At 47.2% G+C, this 19,115-nt stretch overlaps 1 non-coding gene across 1 annotated transcript; it reads right to left on the bottom strand.

Annotated features, from left to right (window-relative positions):
- Nucleotides 1-7,018: 7,018 nt before the first annotated feature.
- On the bottom strand, nucleotides 7,019-7,230 carry LOC129401194 (small nucleolar RNA U3). The gene has a single exon (XR_008628145.1). It is a non-coding gene; the product is annotated as a small nucleolar RNA U3 (small nucleolar RNA).
- Nucleotides 7,231-19,115: the final 11,885 nt, after the last annotated feature.

The raw sequence follows: 19,115 nt of genomic DNA, 5'->3' as shown, positions 1-19,115 counted from the left end.
CTCCACAAATGAGTGCAGTCCTTCTCTGTCTGTCCCTCTTTTTCTTTTTTTAATTATTATTATTATTTTTTTGCTTTTTGGGTCACACCCAGCAATGCACAGGGGTTACTCCTGGCTCTGCACTCAGGAATTACTCCTGGCAGTGCTCAGGGGACCCTATGGGATGCTGGGAATCGAACCCGGGTCAGCCGCGTGCAAGGCAAACGCCCTACCCGCTGTGCTATCACTCCAGCCCCTGTCCCTCTCTTTCTGACTCATTTCACTGAGCATGGTAGCATCTGGAAAATTCTAGCTCCTTCCACCACCCTACAGCTTAGCCCCTTTTCCCCGTTCAGGTACCTCCCGGCCCTGTCCCCTCTGGAGGCCTCCCGTCTGTCCTCTGTGGGTTCTAACCACCTCGCTTTCATTCTGCTTCAGGCCAGGGGGGTGGCTGACAGGGGGTGCAGAGGTAGGGATTCAGGCCCCCTCCCACGCCACGTAGCGGGTGGCTGCTCCGGTGTCAGGCCTCACCCCTCCCAGAGCAAGGCTCTCCTCACTCTAGCACCCCCGGGCCTGCCAGGGGCACCCCCCCTCCCCCAGGGCCAGCGCCTCCACTCCCCGGAGGAGGCCACCCTTCCCTTCCTTCTTAATAACACGCTGCTGACAAGGCAAGTGTAGGTTTTGCTTCCAGCGGTCACAACCCAGCTCCTCGCATTGTTCCCTCCTAATTGACTGAAGGCAGCGCCGGGAGAAGCCGCCAGGTGACTCCTAAGGCTCGGCAGCTGCCAGGGGGGCTGGAGAGAGGCAAGTGAGGTAGGGAGATGGGTCCGAGTAGGGACCAACCCACAGGGAATGAATGCCCGGAGCCAGCTGGCCTCAGACTCTGTCCCCTGCTCCCAACTTCTCCACATGCTCCAGGCGTCCTGAGCTTCCTAAGTGCCCCCTACTTGCCTGTCTCCCTGTCTCCCTTCCCCTCCATCCCTTGCTTGCAGGCACAGGCAGGACAGCAGGAGAGTGTGAAGGCTGAGTGGTGTGGGTGGTATTTTCAAATCCACCATCTGCGGGGCCAGAAAGGTAGTAGAGTGGGCAGCGCACTTGTCTTACATGCAGCTGCCTATGGTCCCCCCAGAAGTCACCCCTGAGCACTGCTGGGTGTGGCCACAATCCCTTCCCCTTTCCCACTCCTCCCCCCCACAAAAAAAAAAAGATATGGGGCTGGAGTGATAGTACAGTGGGTAGGGCATTTGCCTTGCACGTGGCTGACCTGGGTTCGATTCCCAGCATCCCATATGGTCCCCTGAGCACCGCCAGGAGTAATTCCTGAGTGCAGAGCCAGGAGTGACCCCTGAGCATCGCTGGGTGTGACCCAAAAAGCAAAAAAAAAAAAAAGATTTCACTGAATTAAGAGCAAAAACAATAAGAAGAGTGGGCCCATGGCACTACAGTGGCGGTGGGGTGCAGTAGCATCTTTCTGCAAATTCTGACACTAGAGTAATCCTAGTACCTCAATTATTATAAAAAGGTTTTAAATTAAATTTTTTTAAAACCCGTAGTGATTTTAGTGGTATAGATGGTGGCATCTCACATATGCAGACAGACCAGTCTCTTCTCTGGGTGCTCCAACTGCAGTGCTCCCTCCCTCCAACCCCCCCCCCCTGCTAAGAAGCTAGAGCGGTTGGGTGTTACTCCAGGCCCCCAGGACACCCCCAGCCTCTGGGCACTCCCAGTTCCGTGGCTCAGGAGAATGCAAGTTTCTGGGGGCACAAACAACAAATGCTTCTCTCTTGCCTCCCCTGAGCCCGGGATCTTGGGAGCGTCTCCTGCCAGGCAGAAGCCAGGACTGCCCGAAGGAGAGACTGTGGGCTCAGCGGGTGTGGCCCGGCAGAGCTCGAGACTCCCTGCTCCGACTCCCACTTCCTCCCAAGCCGGTTTTCCCCGGGGAGGGGAAAGAAAAGTCTTAAAGTGAGCTTCAAGTGGGGGGAGCAGTGGAGGGGAATTTGCCATGTTGCCATGTTCCTGCCTCACTGGTCCCCCTGCATGCACGATCCCCGTCCCCCGGCATGTGTGAAAGTGCCTGAGTTACACTTTCACACATGCAGGGGACAGACTCTGTTTACCGGGAGGAGGGAGGGGCTCATAGTGCCCCCAGACCCCATCAAATACCTCCTCCTCCCTCTTCTTCTGTCCCAGTTGTCCTTGGGTTGACCAGAACCTTGGCTTCTTGAAAATCACCCCGTTTCTTTAAAAAAAATATATATATTTTTTACATCACACCCAGCGATGCACGGGGGTTACTCCTGGCTCTGCACTCTGGAATTACTCCTGGCGGTGCTCAGGGGACCATACGGAATGCTGGGAATCGAACCGGTGTCAGCTGCGTGCAAGGCAACCCCCCCACCCCCCGCGAGTCTTACCGACACCATCTCTGCACCGGGAATCTCAGAGATCTCCTCTTTAGGACTCTGTTGAGGGCCATGGGGTGGCCCCATGTCAGTCATTATCCCCTGAAACTGTCCCCAAGCAGACAGGGCTACACGCTGGGGGGTGCCGGGGGAGGGCTCTGGGCACCTGTACGCCGCCGAAAGCCTGCGTGCTCCCCGGAAAGACACCTGGAGAACGTTTCCCGGGAAAAGAGCATGTGGGCGGGGGTCCAGCTAGCAAAGGAGCGCCCGTTCCCCCCCTCCCCAGGGACAGCGAATGGGCCCAGGCGCGCAGACCGCGCGTGCTCTGCTGCCCTCTGCCGGCCGGAGCGCCCGGCGCGCCCGCCTGGCCGCTGCTGATGCGTTTCTCATCAGGCAAAGCGACCACCGCCCGGGCCCCCCCCAGCCTCAAATACACCAGCCCACTGCTGTGTTCCCCAAAGATTCCCAGGCGCCCAGCAGAGGCTCTATAAATCAGTTCTAAAATTCCAGGCCTCGGGGCCGGAGACATAGAGCACCATCCGGTTGAGTGTTTTTGCCTTGCACACGGCCAACCCGGGTTCGATCCTCGGCATCCCATATGGCCCCCTGAGCATCTCCAGGAGTGATTCCTGAGTGCAGATCCAGGAGTAACCCCTGTGCATCGCCGGGAGTGACCCCCCAAAGCATACAAATAAAAATCCAGCCTCAGGCAGCCCAAATCTGGCCTGCTTTCCATGGTCTAGGGGGTCTGTGGCAGAGAAAGGACCAGATCAGATAAACCGATTGGGGTCACCCACTGGGATGCAAGAGTGATAGCGAGTCTGTTGTCCCGGGCTAGTCCCTGAGCTTCTCCCAGATACATACAGCCGGAGGTGGTTCGAAGTCTGTTGACACCTTCACGCTCCTTTACCTTCCACTTCCCACAATTCCTCATCCCCCTCAGCACCCCACCCCTTTGATTGATCGATTGATTGATTGATCGATTGATTGATTGATTGTTGTTTGCTTTGGGGCCACACCCAGCAATGCTCATGGGTTACTCCTGGCTCTGTATTCAGGAATCACTCTTGGCAGTGCTCGGGGGACCCTATGGGATTGCCGGGGATCGAACCCGGGTCGGCCATGTGCAGGGCAAGAGCCCTCCCCGCTGTACTAGCACTCTGGCTCTGGTTTGGTTTTTTATTCAGCCTTCAATCCAGGCTCACTCACTCTCTCAGGATCCATCCCTGGGGAGTGTCAGGTGGCTGGTTCCAGCTGACATGGGAATGAAGAACTTCACGTTTTAGTTTTTCCTATCTTGGTATGGACTTCAGATATTCTTTCCAGTGGTTAGTGTTTTATGCTCATCATTTTTTTTTCCTTTTGGGCCATCTCCAGAAGTGCTCCAGGCTTACTCCTGGCTCTGTGCTCAGAGATTACTCCTGGCAGCCCAGGGGAACAGATGGAGTGCTGGAGACTAAATCTGGGTCAGCTGCATGCAAGGCAAATGCCTTACGTGTTGTACCATCCCTCTGGCCTCACATCACATATTTAAAGGAGTTTCCCCTTGCTTTTTTCACAGGGGGTTATGAAGCATCTCAGCATTTCAGACTGCATGAATAATTTCAGACTTCAAAACCTTGCTGACAGGAAGGCGACTCAGAGATGAAGTGTCCCCGCCTCTGCTGCAAATGACAACTGGTCTCTTGGTCCAAGTCGGGAGGGTCTTTAGAACCTAAAAGACGAGAGCCTGGGTATCTTCACCCAGATTGGGGGTGGAAACTCACATAGGCTATGGATGCTGAGCGCCCCCAGAACCAGAGCAGCTCCCAGGAAGCTGGGGTTCAGTCTGACCGTTACACTCCAGCTCAGAGTCAGGACCCGTGACCCAAACTTCTCAGTGCCTCCACCAGAACTCCCCAGGGTCTCGGAAAACATTGTACATCGCCTTATCTACAAATTCCCGAATGGCGTCTAGGCCTGAACCGCGGATAAGATACCAATCAAATGCGAATCTGTTCTCCCTCACTGAGACCACGTCGCTGTCGAGACAGGCTCTGGCAGGGGTGGCGGGCTGGGAGCCCAAGCCAAGCGTCATGGACCTTGAGTGGGATAAACGGTGACGGGTGACAATGCTGGCAGGACCGAGATCCAGTCCACTCTGGACTTAGGAGGTGCCGGGAGATATTGGGAGAGCAGCTCCTGGATCCTGTCACCAGAGTTAAGACAAAACTCCAGCTCCTGTTCTCCCCCCTAGCCCCCTCTTCTACCCCCCTGCCCCCCAGATAGGAAAAACAGTGACCATTTCATTCCAGGGGGTTGCTGGTTGTTTTTGGTTCTGGCTTCTGTGCCAACTACTCTTGTAACGTGGAGCTTCTGGGCTTGTCTCTCTCTGATCTCACGCCATCTGGAGTAGTAAAGAAACGGCAAATGAGGGCACCGCACCCAAGGGGCCTTGGAGATGGGGGGGGGTATGCAAGGGCTTCTGGAAGCCTCAGATGAACTTGGCCCTGGTTCCAGGAGCAGATTTATCTTCAGAGTGCTCATTTTATTTTGCAGAGGGAGGAGGAATAGGAAAATACTGACATACGATGCAGCACCAAGTGAATTTTGCCTGGATTATGAAGATACGGGCACGATGTTAAGGGAATTCTGTGCTTGGAGCGGACTCTTTCCAGCTACTAACCCCTGGCCCTTTGGTCACGCTCAATATTAAAATGATCAGGGTAGCACTTCATTCTAACCTTTGTCTTGGAAATATGATCCCTACTTTAACCACCTCTACTCCTAGTACCACAATTACTGCTGCTGCCTTCATTCACTGTTACCACTCCTACCCTAGTATTACTGCTGACTGCAGTTACCATCACCACCATTACTTCTAGTACTCCTGCCCGCTTCCATTACCAGCACTGCTACTCCTTCTATTACCACGACTACAGCTACCACGACTACTTCTAGCACTACTGCCTGCATCACTGTATCACTGTCATCCCGTTGTTCATCGATTTGCTCGAGCGGGCACCAGTAATGTCTCCGTTTGTCCCTGTCATGTGCTAGTGTAGCCTGATGGCGTATTGGGGGCTCTTTCGGGATGAGGGTAATGAGGACTGTTATTGTTACTTTTTGGCATATCGAGTACGCCATGGGTAGCTTGCCAGGCTCTGCTGTGCGGGCGGGATACTCCCTGTAGCTTGCTGGGCTCTCCGAGAGGGACGGAGGCTTTTGGGGCGGCCTCTAATCACCTTTACAGGTGTTCCCAGTCTACTGAATGTAAGCTTTTGATTGACTGGCATGTTGTAACGCTCTGCACACTGACAAACACGCACCTGCCTGAGTCTCTGGGCAGCACCTGGGACATCTGTGGCCTCAGGTTGATCTCCTTGAGGTTGGTGGAGTGCGCCCAGAGGTTGTTGAGCAGCTGGCAGAGCAGGACCCTATCGTCGAGGGTCTGTGCCAGGTCGGACACCTGTGCTGAGTCCCAGGTCACTGGGTGGTTGGCTGACAGCACCCCACAGTGGATGAGTCACTGTGCGCACTGCTGCCACGGCTCTATGTCCAGTGGTGCTGCGACTCGGCCCAGCTGGGGCAGGCGGTGACGCTGTAGCTGCCATCGCAGTTTCTCCATGCCCCGTCGACGCCTTTTGTCTGAATCTTGCAAAACAGCTGGCGATGTCCGTCGGGAATCATGCGTAGAGTTCCAGCAGGGATCATCTGTAGAGCTCCATGCCTGGAGTGCTGAGCCACACGCTGTCTAAGGCGAGATGGTGAGCCGGGTTCGGGAGAGCGCGAGGGGTTTGGGTGGCATCCACACCTTCTTGCCTCCAATCAAATATGGTGTGGTAGTTATGGAAAATGAGGACGGAGTGTCTTACGATGTGTTGGTTTAGGAGTATGTTCACTCATACGTGAAGCTTGGCCTGAGCGTGTGGAAAGCGGCCTGGAGTATGGAGGCAGTTGGGTTGTGGAGGTCGGCTGCACTGCTGTCTACTACCATTACTAGCACTGCTATTACCTCTGCTATTACTACTGTTCATTACCACTACTATAGCTACCACTGCTACTCTAGTACTCCTGCCTACTACCGTCGTTACCAGTATTTCTACTAGTTCTATTACTACTGCTTATTACTACTATTACTATAGCTACAACTACTGCTTCTAGTACTCCTACCTACTTCATCACCAGCACTGCTACTACTTCTGTTACTACTGCTTATGACCACTACTATAGCTGCCACTACTACTCTAGTACTCCTACCTACTACCATTACCAGCACTGCTGCTACTACTTCTATTACTATTGCTTTGTACCACTACCATAGCCACCACTACTACTTCCAGTACTACTCCCATTCCCATCATTACTTCTCCTAGTACTACTTTCACTGCGGTTACCATCAGTGTCACCACTACTGCCACCACTGCTTGCTAACATTACCGTCACTATTACTCATATACTGATTTTGTTCTGGGGCCATGCCAAATGCTTCTCAGGAGATACTCTTGGTTTAGTTCTTGGGGTCACTCCAGGTGGTTCCCGGCGGGGGGGGCAATGCAGTGCTGAGGATTGAACGTGGGCCTCCTGCCTTCTAGCCCACTGACATCCTTCCAGCCCCACTACTGTTCATCTTTTTATTTATTTTTTTTAAAGAAGTCACTCAGCCTGCCTCCCCTCCCTCTCCCTCTTCCCAGGGAAGGGAAGAACCGTCATCAGAGGGAAAAGCCCTTGTGAAAGCAACTCCTGAACCGGCTTTATGCTCAGGAGAGGGTGCTCTCTCTGGCTGCTCGTCTGGTTTCAGGTTCTCTACACAATCAGAGAAACTTCTCTAGGAACAAACTATAGAAACTATCCCTGAAAGCACAGTCTTCCACCACCAGTCATCCTTACCGTCACCATCCTGCCCACTGCTGCTAATACTAGTCACTACCACCGCCGTCATCATTGCTAATTCACCTAATTCACTCTCGTCTCTTATCATAACTACCATTGTTACATCTACTACCATTCCTACTACTAATTACATTAACTTCCTTTATTCATTCACTTATTTTTTATTTAGGGGTCACACCCGGCATTGCTCAGGGTGTACTCCTGGCTGGCTCAGGGGACCATATGGGATGCCGAGGATCGAACCGGGGTCGACTGTGTGCAAGGCAAGAGCCCTACCTGCTGTACTATCGCTCCGACCCCCAAACTCCCTTTTCTTTAAGTTGAAGAATTTCCCTAATTCCAACGGGACAGGGCTGGTGCTAAGTCTGAGAATTTGGAACCCCTTTTGATCACTCTCCTAAAGACACTGGATGGTAAGAACTGACAGTGCCCCAGATGGTCATGATCTGTACAGGCCAATCTGCCAGCACAGTGCTTGTAAGTTGTTTCAACCTGCCCTGAGGTCCAGACTGACCTCTGCAGGGACCTGGGGCACCTGCCTGAGGCAGCTGTGGTCAGCCTTGGGTTTTCATACATAAACGGAGAGGACCAGAGTCACCCTGTAGCTGACAAATGGCACACCAGAGGCAAGATAGCATTAAGCTCTCTCCCAACAGCCAACATTTTAAGGATTCCAGTTCTGCAAACAATTGGCTTGCCCTTGGTTGACAGTTCCCAGCTGTCAGGGAGCTCTGGCCGGCCGAGAGACCATGGCTGTGATCATTCACCAGAGTCTGTTTCACTTCCTGGACTCAGAGAAGCCATTTGCTGGGGTCTCCCATAGATGTGATGGCAGTCTGATCTCAACTCATCATTCATGCATCCCTCCATCCACAACACGCTAGCTCAGATACCTGCTCTGTTGGGTACCATTCAAGTGACCATCCACACTCGTGGTCCCATGATGGGGCCACACAGAAACGCCGATTCAAGGCTGGGGAGTGGGAGAATCAGAGATGCAGTTCCCTTGAAAGCAGATGCCAGGCCTGACTTTGGGATAAGAAAAGGCTTCTCCGTGCCTCAGTTGGGGGACACATGTGTGTGAGCCAGGTGGTGGGAAGGTCCTGGGTGATGCTGAGGATGGAGAATCCGGAAGGCGGTAGAAAGAGATGCAAAGCTTGAATCTGCCTGATCAGTTTCCTGCTCAGAGGAGTAGGACCTCCACATGGACATCAGTGTCCAGTGTGGTTTGGGCCAGCTGAGTCAGAAGAAGGTCCTCACCCTTTGAGGCCACTGTACTCAGGAGACTCTCAGTGACCACGGGGTAGGAGTCTGGGCAAATAAATGGATGACTGAGGTGCTTGGATTCCCGAGTCTTCTCTTATGCCTCTGGGTCATACAGAAGAGGCCTGAGATTCTATATCTTCCACCTGGCCGGCCCCACGTAGGGGATGAGGAGGTTTCCCATGGAAGCATGCCACAGCGAGAGCAGACCGCCCGTGTTCCCAGAATGTTTGCCTTCTGGAATACATTCCGAGATTAGATTTGCCTTTCGGAATACTTTCCTAGATCAGCATCTCAGAAATGTTGATCGCCATGTATAGAGCTAGAAAACCTCAGTCCTTTAGTTATCTCCTGCTCTGAAAAATGCTTTCAAAGCCTTCCCTCCCCAAACAGATCCATGCCAAATATTCCAGGACTGGGTTTTTGCAAATCCTCCGTGGCGCAATGCCTATTTTTCAAAACTTCTCTTAGAGGAAGAAAAGCTGGAACTACCAGCCAGTTTGCTTTATGGAGAGAGAATAATTGGTTAAAAGTCCCAGAAATAACACTCTCATTCCCCTTCCTTTCCTTTGCTCTTTTCTGTCCCCCCCCAAACAACTATTTGCAAAATGAACTGAGAGCTCGAAATTACCAGCAAAAGGATCAACAAAGATACCAGAATATTAAAAAATTGACTGTTGTAAATGAATTATTAGCTCTGACTTAAAAATTTCATAATGGTTTCAGATAAAATAATCAAGCACTAAATAGCATCCTGCATTAATCAATCCCATTTTAAGGGGAAGGGGAGAAGAGATGGATGAGAAATTATGGAAGGCAGGACTCAAGGGCATCCAAGTACATCAGGGCATTAAGGAATGATAGAGCTAAATAGCCAAACCATGGAGTCAACAACACTGAAATCCCAAGACCCAGACTCTAATAACTAAACTTGAAAAGGGCCTGTCAAGATGGCAGGCTGGGGGTGGGGATGGCAGGGGCGGGCGAGGGGGTGGCAGGAGAGGGAATCTGGGAACACTGGTGGAGGAAAATTCACACTGGTGGCAGGATCTGTAATAGAATATTCTATGTCAAAATCCCAACTATAACTCACGGTGCTTCGATAAAATAAAAGTTGGAAATAGAAATAAAAGTCAGATGGTAAACTGGAAAAAAATCACCTTTAAAACATAGTGGATAGTATGTTATTTCTTCTTCTAAAAATACAGGAGGAATGCAAAGTGATGTCTTGGAAGAATTTCACCTCAGAACAATGGGCATTGTAAGTGTGAACTTGAGTCATTACTTCTAGAATCAGGTTAAAGGGCTATGAGCACACCAAGACTAATTAGCAGTATTTCAGGAAATATGGCCAATGCATTAATATATGAAATTTGAATCACCATTGAAAAAGAAGAAAATGTTGGGATTAATTCTGGATATGCAAGCCAGCTAAAAGAAGTCAGGGACCATAAAAGAATTGGAGCTATAGACTAGGAGGACAGAAAGGTGGATGGTGTTTGCCTTGCTTGCAGCTGACCCGGTTCATTCCCCTGCATCAGACAGTTCTCAAGAATTGCCAGTGTGATCCCAAACCCAAAAGTAAAATTACAAAATAAAATCATTCGAACAGATATATAAAGCACATCTAAATATAAATAAAAAAATGCTTTGAAATATTGGTACAACTATTAATAATATCCAAAAACATGTAGAAAATTTATAATGTCAGAATATGATGACCTCTCAGGGTTAAGTCCTGAAAACAGAGCCAGGAAAAGTCCCCGAGTGCCACTGGATGTGGTCCCCAAACAGAAAACAAAACAAAACAAAAAAAACAGGTATAGGAAGACACTTACCTTGCATGCAGTTATCATGGTTTGAATCCTTGGCACCACATACGGTCTCCTGAATACTGTCAGGAGTTACTCATTAACATAAGACTAGGAGTAGCCCCCGAACACTGATGGGTGTGGTACAAAACCCAAAAATCATAAACATGATATGACCTATATAAAATATATGGTATTAAAATGTAAATAAATGGAAACCTACATAGTTCTTGATGGGAAGACTTAATTTTGTTAAGATTTGCAGTCTTTTCCCCAAATTTCAATTCTTAAACTCAAGGATTTTTATTTGTAATTTGGCAAAACAATCTCAGACTATGTAAAGCAAGCCTTTGGTTAAAAAGAGTTAAGAAAAAGATCTTTAAAAGGAAAGTGATGATAATGGATAATCCACCCCAACCTCACAATGGAAAAACATGGTATAAATCATAACAATTAAGCCAGCATAAGAAATATATATGGATGGATCAGTGAAACAGATTAGTGCCTCAGAGGTTCATGATATAAAATTATAAATGAACTGAAAAGAAAGCATCAGAAAACAATAGGAACAAAGCATTATCTATCAACTGAAAATTGAGAAAAGTTAGTTGTTGTGGCAGAGGCCATTTATAAGCTACTCAATATTTCAGCTTTCTGCTTTCCTTAGCAACTGAAACCCCATTCCTTAGGACTGGTAATGTGCTTTATTATCAGGCCACTCGGCCTGTGTCTGGGTCTGTCGAGTGTCTGGAAAGAACCCTTAACCAATGAGGTAAATAGAAAAATTGCTGGAGGGGGGAAATTGTTCAAACGCCTGTCTCAGCTAGAAATGTTCCTTTGGTTTCCTTTTTCCCTCGTCCACTGGTATGTGAGACGGAAGCTGATCTTCTGTGTCACAGAAGACACATGGGACCTTAAAATTGAAGATTATGAGAAAGCAAGTTATCCTACCAATGAGGACAAAGCTGCCAGTGGACCTGTGCTCTCTACCTCAGAAGACTTGTTAAATAGTGAAAACAACTTAAGCACCACCAGACTTAAGTCAAGGTCATTTGGGGTGCAACCATGGTATGCGGCGAAATGCAATTAGCCCTAGAGCAGAAGAGGTCCAGGTAAATAGGACTCTATGCTTTAAGTATCTAAGCCAAAAAAAAAAAAAACCTGCAATTTTATGTAGCAGTTAAATCTGGACAGAAAAGCAGGCACCAAAACATACTCATTTAAATAGCATTGACAAAAACCAACAATTCATGTAAAATCACTTAGCAATGTAGGAGAAGAAAGCACGACAGAAAACACTGTGTTTTGTGATAATATTCTCAGAGTTTGTGCTTTTAAAATCAAAGTCAACACAGGTGCATGCGATTACCGCTTCAATTCTGCTATGTACTAGAATTCCTAGTCTAATATGCGAGATAGAACTAGCATTAGGGGAGAGAAAGTATGATTGATGAAATGTAACCGAAGCTGCTATCTTGATGACATAAAAATCGGTGTGGGGGGCGGGGCTCTAGGTGTACAATGCTTTTCTTTGCTGACTTAGAAACTGCAGTCAGCAATTCCTTGCAAATTGTGACTTTGACCGTCTTTAATTCTTAAATGTCCAGCTTCAGTAGAAGACGTATTGCTGCACCATCTGGTTAACAGGAAGGGAAAGAACAGGAAACAAGAGTTCCTCCTGCTCACATTCCACTGGCTAAAATTTAGTGCTGAGGGCCTACCTGATTACTGGGGAAGCTGGGAAATGTAGTCTGGCTGTGGATTTTCAGGAAGAAGGAAAGCAAGTATGGCGAAGAGCTACTCTCTCTGAATAGGTTGCCTCAGTTTGTGAAGGAAGAGAATAAAATACAAGGAATCAGAGTCAGGAAGCAAGGAAGGACCACATCTGTCATCATTGGAAGATAATGAGATGGTCCACAAAGAAGCTCACCCCTAAATTCACTGCATCACTTGTCATCCCATTGTTTATTGATTTGCAGGAGCGGGTGCCAGTAGTGTCTCCATTCATCCCTGTCGTGTGCTAGTGTAGCCCGATGTTGTATGGGGCTCTTTCAGGATCAGGGGAATGAGGACCGTCATCGTTACTGTTTTTGGCAAATCAAGTACGCAACAGGTAGCTTGCCAGGCTCTCACCCCTAAATTATAGAAATAATTAAAACCAGAATCTAACAAGTTTGCCAAATATGAAACCAATATGAAAGCCAAACAATTCTATATTTCCTTAAAAGAGTTAAACATGGAGGGCTTTAGTGTCATGAACTTCTAACAGCATGGTGACACAGGAGAACAAAACAAAATGCAAGCCTGTACCATGGGGAAGACTGGAGTTCTGAAAAAAGGTAATCAAAATACAGAACCTAAGGAAAGTATGAGTAAATTCAACTACATGAGAATTAAGAACTATTATTCATAAAAAAAAAGTCACAAGTCAGTAAGACAAGTCAGTAGTTGTTACAAATGCACAAGACAAACTTATCTATAACTGGAGAAAGTGCTGTTAACACAAATAGAACAATGTGTCAGGGCCCTGGAGAAAGAATTAACAAGCAAATAGCCTTCTCGGCTTCACTATAATTGATTAAACTGAGCTTAGTAGAGGCCATAAAGAATGTGTTAAAGGATCATGGTGATCTATTGTATAGCCATGCCCCCTCTCCAGGAACTCTTGACAACTGAGTGTCATTATTGACCTGAAAATACCTAGATTCAGCGTGACCAGTGAGTGTCCTTACTCTTCTTAAATTTCACCTCTGAAAAGGGTTTCCACATTCATCAAACATACCGCATATAAGTTGGATTATTTGGGATCTGCTGTGGGTGCAGAAACAGCTTTCAATATAAGCAGTGAAAACAGGATGTCACCAATCAACATTCTCTCTTCTCACCGGCAGATCTCCGAAATTCCTATAAATACCATCCTCAAGCCAAAGACTTAAGAAGAGATGCTTAGAAATACCAATTTCTCAGTCTACGTTACCTTCATTACAAGTAGTAAGCACTTCTCCACTGATCTAAACTCAGTTGTGTTTATTGAAATAATGAAATAAGTTAAAAAAAATTGAGTCCTAGGGGATGCATACTATAAGATTGGTCAATATTAAAAATGTTTATCAATTCCAGATATAGTTAAAGGTAGGAAGCTGCAGGGAGTTTAATGGCACAAATACACTAGATCATTTAGCATTGTCAAGATCTTTGGAAATGTTCTTCCCCTAAATTTCAGGACTCTCACTTACAGTGGTAAGAAAAGCTCTGAACATTGTCATCAAGGGACACAAAGTAACAGTCCTAAGTATCTAGTCTGTTGTAAGTAATATTAGAAAGTCACCAAAATCAACAATATAGTGAATAAATAAATATGGTAATACTATTTTGTTTCATTTTTGTTTTGGAGCCACCTATAACAATGCTCAGGAACTACTCCTGACACAGTGCTCAGGGTACCATCCAGTGTCAAGAATTGAATATGGACCTCCTACATGCAAAGCAATGCCTTCCAGTCCTTTGAGATATCTCTCTGGTCCAAAACAGGACAATACTTTTTTGTTGTTGTTATTCTGTATATTATAGTATTTATTTGGTTCCAGGGATTAAACCAAGGGCCTCATTCACACATACTAGAAAAGGATCCACTATGAGCAACTTCCTGGTCCTTTGACTTACAAATAATAATTAGGACAATACTTTTAGTAGACTATTGTCGCACTGTCACCCCGTTGTTCATCGATTTGCTCGAGCGGTCACCAGTAATGTCTCCATTATGAGACTTGTTGTTACTGTTTTTGGCATATCAAATACGTCACAGGTAGCTTGCCAGGCTCTGCTGTGTGGGCAGGATACTCTTGGTAGCTTGCCGGGCTCTCCGAGAGGGATGGAGGAATCGAACCCGGGTCGGCCATGTGCAAAGCAAACGCCCTACCTGCTGTGCAATATATTGCTCCAGTAGACTATTAAGTCATGAAAATGAAAGGCATCAACCTAGAAGCATCTTAAAGTTTAAGGTCGATTGAAAATTCCAATTAGTTTTAAAAAACATGGTATTAGTATATAGCTCATCCCATCTGCTTGAAGGTGAAAAAGGGAACCTAAAGAATTTATACTCCAAATGGTAACTCTAGACAGAAAACAAGAAGGGAATAGGATTCTTTTTGTCTCCCTCCCTTTTATCTTCAGGGGTCTGAAAATGGACATTCATAGTTAAATGATCAAAGAGAAGTTTAGACAACAAACCTCAGTGAGTTACATTAGCTATTACTTTAGATCCTTTTCTACCCCTTATCCTGGGCTGGAGCTATAGCACAGTGGGTAGGGCATTTGCCTGGCATGCGTCCAACCCAGGTTCGATTCCTCTGCCCCTCTTGGAGAGCCCAGCAAGCTACCTAGAGTATCTCGCCCTCATGGCAGAGCCTGGCAAGCTACCCGTGGTGTATTCGATATGCCAAAAACAGTAGCAACAAGTCTCACAATGGTGCCTGCTTGAGCAAATCGATGAGCAATGGGATGACAGTGACAGTGACAGTGACCCTGGAGTTCATGTCGCTAACTCTTCCACACTTTTCCTCCTTCCTCATGTGCATTTCTTTGACCACCACCTGAGACTTTGAGGGCTCAGGGGAACTAGGTCTACGTGGCCTTACCCAAGTCTTAAGGGTCAGAAACACTGGGATGCTTAAGCTAATTTTACTTTGAAACTTAACGGATTGAGTTCTTCCTGTAAATATCAACCTTCATTGTCTCATCATGGAATTTGTTGATCTATGAAACTGAAGTTGGAAATAACCGGGGGTGAATCCACTTATTCCTTTAATTTGGGGGATGGTGTGGGAGTGGACAAGGAGGTCATTCCAGGCAGGGAAACCCAGAAGTTCTCAGAGATTAAGTTCAGAGTGATCACACATGCTGAGATCCACACTCTGAATTACAAGAGGATTTATTTCTTTATTTTTCAAGTACTGCATGGTTTATTTGTGGGGACATGTGGGATGAAGTTCATTATGTCCTTAGGAGACACCCAGACACACGTGACTCTCGGTCAGTTTCGGCTCAAAGAATGCATTGCAGGACATCCACCTGCTCAAAGTCTTGATGCCTGGGACACAAAACACATCTCCTGGTTCTCTCAAATTCATTGTATTCCACCAAGATCCACACAGATGAAAGAAAAAAAGTTGAGTGTCATTTCAGACTCCCCTCCCCGCCACTTATATCACTTATATCAGTTATACCACTTACATCACTTATAACTCAGCCCATAGCTCTGATGCATACACACTAAAAAATATTTTTTTATTAGAGAATCACTGTGATGTACAGTTACAAACTTATAAACTTTTGTGTTTGCATTTCACTCATACAGTAATCATTTGCCCATACCTCCACCAGTGCCCATTCACCTCCACCAATGCCGGGAACCAATGCCTGGGAATGGCCAGAAACCTATGCCTGGGAACCAATATGTCAGTACAAACTCACCTGTAACTAAGGAACAACCGCTTCTTGGGAAAGGCTGCAGAACAATGCCCAGGGAAACTGCATCAGGGCCCACATCCAGTTTCGTTAAACGTTTGCATTCTTTGCTGTTCTCCCATTCTGCCCACTTCCTCATACAATCAATTATAAAAGACTAGCTTAGGAGAAATAAAGTTGGAGTTTGCTCCCATTCTTGTGTCTGCCTCTTTCTTCTTGTGTCTGTCTCCTTTTCACTCGTGAACCCTGTCCCGGCTACCCACGTTGACCAAGTCCTGAGGGACGGGACACACCAATGATCCCAGTATCTCTCGACACCCCCACCCCATACCCCACTACCCCACCCCGCCGCTTGTGGCAGGGCATTCCCTTTTGTTCTCTCTCCTATTGGGTGTTGTAGTTTGCAATAGAGGTACTGAGTGGCCATCATGTTCGGTCTATTGTCTACTTTCAGCTCGCATCTTCCAACCCGAATGGGTCCTCCCAACATCCTCTACTTGGTGTTCCCTTCTCTATCTGAGCTGCCTTTCCCCCCAGCATGTGAGGCCAGTTTCCAAGCTGTGGGACAGACCTCCTGGTCCTTATCTCTACTACTCTTGGGCCTACACACTTTTTAAGAGCGCCTTAAGAGAACTCACTTAAACGGGGAGATAGCTTGCTGTTCCAATTGCTTTATCCATTTTTCTGACCACATCAAACTTAGGTTGCACATCAAATGCTCTTAGGGACACATCCAATGCCCAGAGGCTTAAGCGACTCTGAATCTTAACGATCTGAGCCTCTACTTATAGCTGATCTGAACCTTCATCACCTCATCATGAACGTTTACAAAACTGAAGTTGAAATCCTTCACCCATGGTTTTGATCTTGATAGAGTTTTTGAATATTCGAGTAAAAGTCATTTTCAGTGTTTTAGGCACCTCTTAAGAAAGTTGCTTTCTTATAAATATATCATTGCAAAAGATGGAAGAAATTAGTGCTGGTAGACTGATGGTTCTCCACTAGGAGTGGTAGTGTCCCTGGGGGATATTTGGCCAGAAGACAATGTCATTAGGCCCTCGGAGGATGGGGCACTATTGCCATCTAGTGGGTGGAGGTCAACATTGCTGCTAATCATCCTACAAGGAGCTGACCAACTTGGTTTTCAGGACTCAGGACTCAGTGCTCTGAGGGCAGAGGTTGGGCATCCGTGGTGTATACTCCTTGGGCAGGTTAGAATGGACCGCCTTTTTCTTTGTTTTAATGAATAACGTTTTATTTAGATGATGTACAACCACTTCATCCTCTTTCCGATTCGGTCTGTTGCCCAAATGGGCTGATCCTCAGCAGGCCAGGACTGAAGAGAGTGTCCTACTTCAGAGCTTTCCGTCTCACTCACACACAGCTTCACCCCCTGGTTTGGTTGGTGACCTCATGTAGCTGTTTCACTCTCCAGAGTCCCAGATCTACGACGGTTTTACTGTACCTCAGAAACAACCTCAACAATGGAATATGCAACGATGCCCAGGTGATAAGGGGGTTCATGATTTTTCTCTCCCAAATCAAAACAGTTTTTTTTTTTAAATTTCTGGACCGCACAGGAGTTACTCCCAATCTGCATTCAGGAGCCACTCCTGGTGGGGCTCAGGGAGACCATCTGGGTTGCCAGAGATTGAACCCAGGTTGGCCGTATGCAAGGCAAACGGCCTATCCACTGCGTTTGCTCTAGCGACCAAATAATTTTCTTTTCTTTTCTTTTCTTTTCTTTTTGCTTTTTGGGTCACACCTGGCGATGCATAGGGGTTACTCCTGGCTCATGCACTCAGAAATAACTCCTGGCAGTGCTCAGGGGACCATATGGAATGCTGGGAATCGAACCCAGGTTGGTCACATGCAAGGCAAACGCTCTACCCGCTGTGCTATCACTCCAGCCCCAATAATTTTATTTTCTAAGGCAATCTATGTGCAATAATTTTGGATACTGAATAAGAAAATAATTAATTAAAAATAACTCCAAATCTATGTGACTGTTAGTTTTTAGGCCAGATGGGGACAAATCAGAAGACCACAATAGTCTTGGAAAGACATCTGTCTCGTAAGTCACCTGAAAATCAATTTTTTTCTTCTAGTTAACTCTTGTAGGAGAATCTGGTGGAACATGTCCTCCATCTCAGCAAAATGATTAGATCCTGGAAAATAGTAACCAAAGGACATTGGCGCATCGTTTCCTACCTGTCCTCCATTTGAAACGTTTGTCAGTCAATTTATAAAACCTCATTGCACAAAAGACTCACAGGTCATTAAAGACGACTGATGATTCCGAGGCTCTGGCTTCAGAGATCAATTTTGATGGGGCTGGATTAGAGCCCAGAATCCCTAACCAGCGCCCCCCTTCAGTGACCCGCATGCTGGCTTCGGACCTTGCTTCTCCATCCTTGCATGGCCGCTATCAGTAAGTGACTAAAGGCAGCACTGTCCCGAGCCTGTCCTGGAGTGCAGAGAGAAGTAAAAGTGACCGAAAAGAGTAACCTTGATTAACCACTGCTTTGGGAGTGTTTGGCCTCGGTCCCTGGCCCGTTTGCCAAGGCAAAATCAAATTAGACGTTCCATGCAGAAGTGCTTTATACACTCTCACGAGGAAACTAGCCTATTTTTATGCACTCACTGCTGCGTGTAGATGACCAGGCGCTTAGTGGATGACTCAGTGGAGAAGCAAGTGGACATAGAGATCGAGGAATTGTGTCCAGATCTGGATGACAGTGTCTAGTAGGAAGAAAGGAGGCTCCAGGGAAATGTGAATCCTGAAGGCCCACCACAGGCTTTTGCTCTGAAGCAGATTCAGAAACACGGAACCCTGCCAAGAGTGAAGCTGACTCTCATGACCTTAAAAATAAAAAAAATCACCCGGGGCCAGGGCCAGAGTGCAGAGGTAGAGAGCCTGCCCTGCAGGGGGCTGTGGTTCAATACCCAACACCCCGTATGATCCCCCAAGCCCACCAGGAGTGATCTCTGAATGCAGAGGCAGGAGTCAGTGCTGAACAATCATGGGTGTGCCCCCCCCCAACAAAATTTACCTCCTGGCACTTAGAATATTCTAGAAAGTTTGAGGACCTGGCCTGGCATTACTTGTCTTTAGTTCCATTCCAAAGCACACTTCAATGTCTGAATAGGATCAGGGCACTTAAGATTATTTTCCCCTCCCCAGTCCCATCTGTGGAAATGAGAACAGTTTCATTTATCTGAGAAGTGCCGCTTACTACTGTGAGTACTACAAGAATCGATGTGTGACAAAATACATCTACACAGGCCTGAGAGATAGCACAGGAGTTTAGGCACTTAGGCA

This window comes from Sorex araneus, chromosome 1 (genome assembly GCF_027595985.1).
Source record: "Sorex araneus isolate mSorAra2 chromosome 1, mSorAra2.pri, whole genome shotgun sequence".
Taxonomy (NCBI): domain Eukaryota; kingdom Metazoa; phylum Chordata; class Mammalia; order Eulipotyphla; family Soricidae; genus Sorex; species Sorex araneus.
Note: the sequence above shows the minus strand (reverse complement) of the source record. Positions and strands in the feature narration are given on the sequence as shown.